This window comes from Mastomys coucha, unplaced genomic scaffold (assembly GCF_008632895.1).
Source record: "Mastomys coucha isolate ucsf_1 unplaced genomic scaffold, UCSF_Mcou_1 pScaffold18, whole genome shotgun sequence".
Taxonomy (NCBI): Eukaryota; Metazoa; Chordata; class Mammalia; order Rodentia; family Muridae; genus Mastomys; species Mastomys coucha.
This window is the reverse complement of record NW_022196900.1, coordinates 17,446,472-17,451,415: the sequence shown is the minus strand read 5'-3', so window position 1 is coordinate 17,451,415 and position 4,944 is coordinate 17,446,472. Positions and strand designations below refer to the sequence as shown.

The following is a 4,944-nucleotide window of genomic DNA, read 5'->3' as shown; positions in this document are numbered from 1 at the left end:
GACATAACATGAAGGGAAATTTCACTGGTCAAAGTGTATCATGTGGCTGCAGTCTATATCACAGTCTTGATTGTAATTTGTGAGCAATGTGAGAAATAGCCGTGGAAAGAATCCTGCATTCTTTTAAGAAGTCAAAGTGGAGGATGCTATGGGAGATTTTTTTTTTTTCAATGTCTTGGATGTTAACTGCTAAATGATAACTTCCTTTTAGAAATGACTATCAGAAGAATTCTTTTCTTGATAAATGGTAACCTGTTTTTCTGCATAGGGCAACAAGAAGTGGATCTGTCGCTCCTTCTGAGGGATGGGGAGGAGTTGAATGTCACAGGTAAAAATGTAAAGTTTAGTATGTTCTTATAGGAGGTTTTGTTTTTTTTTTGAGACAGGTCTTTCTATGTAGTCTTGGCTATCCTGCAACTCAATACGTAGATTGTTTTTGAAACTCATAAAGATTTGCCACCTCTGCCTCCCAAGTCCTAGGAATTCTTAAACCTGTTGTAGTTCTCTCTCTCTCTCTCTCTCTCTCTCTCTCTCTCTCTCTCTCTCTCTCTCTCCTCTTCCTCCTCTTCCTCCTTCTCTTTTCCTCAATGTTTTTTTTTCCTGTTTATATGACTTTAACTTTTGGCAAGTGTTGGGGATTGAGGTGATAAGAACACCAATTCACACTGGTTGAGTTCTCCGGCTTGTAGCTTATGCATTCCCTGCATGGTGGATGGGCCAAGGCAGTCCTCTAAGCCAAGCTTGTTTTAACACAGGGTCAGGAGGCTTGGAATTTACCTTGCAGCTAGGGTTGACGGTGAACTTGGGTTAGTACTCCTATTTCGGCAGTCCTTAGACTCCAGGCGCATGCATGCTGTTTTTGCTCATCGATCTTTAAAGTCCCTTGCATTTGGTGACCTTCATCTCCCTTCCTCTATCATTTATACATTTTATGCTTTCTGAGTTATTCCAGCTTATTTAATGCCTGAATGGTTTAGTATAGAGAGTGACAATTCAGGTTTGATTCAATGTGGTTGAGGATTTTCTCAAATGTCTTGTGTTTGGTAGGAGTTTGTGTCATGTTTCTGAAACCCAGGTCCCCAGTATTTCCAGAACCTAAAACATGTGCTGTCTATTCTTCAGTGGGATTCATGGTGAGAATCATAGTACCCATGTGACACCATGTGAAAGATAGACAGCCTTCATGGGATGATTTATAAGAAGCTCTAGTCTTGTTCAATTGATTTTTGTTTTATATCAAACAATTTCCATAATACTCATTTTTATTTTTACAATATTTTATAAATATTAAAGAATATGACAAAATAAAAAAAGAAAGGTATTGCAGGTATTGAAGGGGGCGTCTCTGAGAGGAGTTAGGGTACGAAAGGGAAACAAGAATGCAATCTAATTCTATTTACTTAAAATATGTTTTTAAATGTTAACAAATTCAGGTAAATTGAAATTATGTATCTTTTCTCATCATAATGCAATAAAACTTAAATCAATATAAAAGAATCTATAGTATTGATTTATTTCTAAAGTAACTTAGATGCCTGATAACCACCATGAGCTCTTTAGCTCTCTTAACTTTAGCCAAACTGGATCTTGATGGTGATCACAGCCTTCAGTTTTTAGACACTATAGTCGTCTGAATGAAAACAACCCCCATTGGCCCTTAGGGAGCCTCACTCCATTGGCCCTTAGGGAGCCTCACTATTACAAGGTGTGGCCTTGTTGGGAGTAGTGTGTTAATGGGGGTGGGCTTTGAGGTTTCAGAAGTTCAACCTAGGCCCAGTGTTGTTCACTCTTCCTGCTGCCTTTGGATCTGGATGTAGAACCCTCAATCTTCTCCCCCACCATGTCTGCCTCCATGCTTCCTGTCATGATGATAATGGACTAAATCTCTGGTAAGCCAACCTCAATGAAATGTTTTCCTTTATAAGAGTTCCCAGGGTCATGGTGTCTCCTCACAGCAATAGAACTCTAAGTAAGGACAAATACTCTCCTGACATTCTGTTGTTTAGATTTGTTGACACATTATAAAGAAAACTTAAAAAAGACTTTGTGTGAGAACTGAATATGAAGCCCTGCTGTAAAATACAGACACCCTAAGGATGTTTTTCTATACAGTTTACTATTTGCTGCTGTAGAGAAGAGAGGCACAGGCACTGCTGGACTAAGGGGTGAGTCTCTTCCTAATCCTGTTACTCCTCTAAGGCTTTGGTCTCTTCAACATTTTAATAGGCTGCTTGCTTATTTATTTATTTAGTACATGTGTGAGACCAGAGGGAAATTTATGGGAGTTGAGTCTCTCCTTCTGCCATGTGATACAGGAATTGAATTTGAATCATCAGGTTTGGTGACAGGTTTACTCACTGATCCACCTTGATGGACTTTTGTTTTCCTAATTTCTCTCTCTCTCTCTCTCTCTCTCTCTCTCACACACACACACACACACACTAATTATTAGACGTACTTTGAAGAAGTGTAGTCAGGAAGCGGGGAAAGCTGGTTTGCAGAGAATCTGACACTTAGCACACACTTCATAGTCACCAGCTATTGCGTACTCATGTTCATGTTCAATTACAGAGTCCATTTTCTGCTTTGTTTCTTCTCTGTGGAAAAAACTTTTATTGGGATCAAAATGAGTTTAGAATTTCTGCTAGTTTAATTGCTGCCCACCAAAGTCTGATGTGTGTGGAGGTGTGGAAAAAAACCAGAAGTCTGGTCTTGGGGGTCTCAGTTACTTCTTGATTACATGTGTTATCTTGACAAATTTCTTCATGGTTCTGGAAGTTTATTGTTATGTTTTTAAATACATGCTACTGGACTGCAGAGATAGCTCAATGGCTAAGAGCATTTGCTGCTTTTGTAGAGGACCCTGGTTCCATTCACAGCAGTTACATGGTGGCTCACAGCTCCCTGTATCTCCAATTCCTAGGATCCAACACCCTTTTCTGGACTCCAAGGGCATCAGGCACACACACACAAACACACAGAAACAGACACAGATACATACAGACACACACACACAGTGTACAGACATATGTGTATGCAAAAACACTTAGACATATAAACCAAAATATAAAAATCTTAAAAGTACCCAGTGTGGATTTTCCTGCCCACATGGCTGCTGTGGAAATCCCATGGATTCCTGTACAATGAAGAAACAAGTGATTGATAGCAAAGTGCATCCGGACAGCAGGTCTCAATATGGAGCTTCCAGGAAGGGGATGCTTGGGATAAGCAGGATTTGCCTCGACTGTCACAATGACACAGGGTTAATTGCAATGAGCTGATGAGGTGGCTGAAGCAGGGCTTCCCATTATCTTATAGCACACTACAGTCTTGCACACAGAAAGTTTTCTTGTACCAAATCGAACAGAATCCACACTGGGGAATACTGGATTGGAGGATGGTCTCTGGTTTGGAGACATGAGATTTAATTAAATGTGGATGCTGGTGCCACCCTCAAGACACCAAGGCTGCTGAGCTATCTGCTGTTAAAGGACATCTTTGTGGGTACTTTTGTGCAGTCTTCTGCCTATGCTGTCTGACCACAGTCGCTGTTGTTCTACAAGCACACCCTCTTGGGCCTCCTCTATCATGCTGGTCATGCTCCATCCTGAGGCCCTGAGCCTTGGTTGTGACCTCTGCTAACAGTTCTCCTGAATAGCTCTTCCTCATCTCTTCAAATCCCTTTGCACAGATATCTCTGCAATCGCCTTTTGGAAAATTTTAACCATTCTCCCATGTTCTTGATTCTTACTAGACATCTTCTTTAGCTATACTACTAAATATTTTGTGAAACACTACTCTATTTATGTGAACTAGATTTCTGTTCTCCCACTAGGATGTAAGGTCTGCAAGTTATTTTTGAGTGAGGGAGAAAAAGGTAGGAAAGATAGATAGATGATAGACAGAGAGAAAGATATATAGAGAAAGAGAGAAAGAGGAGGGAAGTAGTGAAGGAGGGGAAGAGGGAGGGGAGGAAGCAGAGAAAGAGGAGGGGAAGGACAATGAAGGGGAGGAGGAAAGAAGGGGAGAGATATTAATTTATGGACAATATGTGCTTCATCATTTAGAGATGTTGACTGAGAGAATAAATAAATGGATTATAAATGACCAAACATAAAAACAACTAGAAAAATGTAGCGAGAACCAGAGCTCTGGAGTACAGTAGCAATAGAAAAGGACTTGTGGGGCTGGAGACATGGCTCAGTAATTAGGAGCACTGGCTGCTCTTGCAGCAGACCTAGGCTTGGTTTACAGCACACACGTGGCAGCTTTAGTTCTAGGGAATCCATTACCTTCTTCTGGCCTCTGGGCACCAGGCATGCACGTGGCACATAGACATACACATGTCTGTTTGTGTTGTATGCAAACATGTACATGGGCATATGCGTGCAGGGGCCAGAGGCTTCGTGTAGCTTCCTCTACCACTCTTCACCTTATTAGTTTTTTGAGACAGAGTCTCTTATGTGGGTGCTGGGGATTAGAACTCAGGTCCTCTTGCTTTCAGCAAGCATTCTTACACATCAAGCCACCATCCCAGTCACAGACAGTCTTTTTTAAATTTAACAAAAGTGACTCTCGAGTTCTTTGAAAGAAAAGTTGTGAGAGAAGACAAGGGATGTATAAAAAGAGGAACATTGAGGAGGCTTGTCCCAGTTTCTGAGAAACTGATTATAAAGCTAAAATAATGAAAGCAGTGACCTTCTCATGCCAAAGGAACTGGCAGAACACTGAGATAGTGTGCAAACCTCAGGTGAAGACACAGATATAAAAAGTCCAAGAGTGATTTTCTCTCTGGTGAGTTTCTAAGACCGGAGCAGCCAGCTTGGAGGAACAGGCCCCACGAGTCGCAGGGGACTTGCAAGGTGGCAGGGACAGCACAAGCTCTAGCCAGAGACACTAAGAACATCTAACACCAAAAAGCAAAAGATGGCGAAAGGCAAACGC

The 4,944-nt window shown here is 41.3% G+C and overlaps 1 long non-coding RNA gene across 3 annotated transcripts in view; it reads left to right on the top strand.

Annotated features, from left to right (window-relative positions):
* The first annotated feature begins 259 nt into the window (after window positions 1-259).
* LOC116096037 overlaps window positions 260-4,944 on the top strand; it is a 53,126-nt gene continuing 48,441 nt past the window's right edge. For all 3 annotated transcript variants that reach the window (XR_004120807.1, XR_004120810.1, XR_004120808.1), the window contains exons 1-2: window positions 260-328; window positions 2,113-2,165. This is a non-coding gene — a long non-coding RNA (uncharacterized LOC116096037). The remainder of the gene's footprint in view (window positions 329-2,112; window positions 2,166-4,944) is intronic.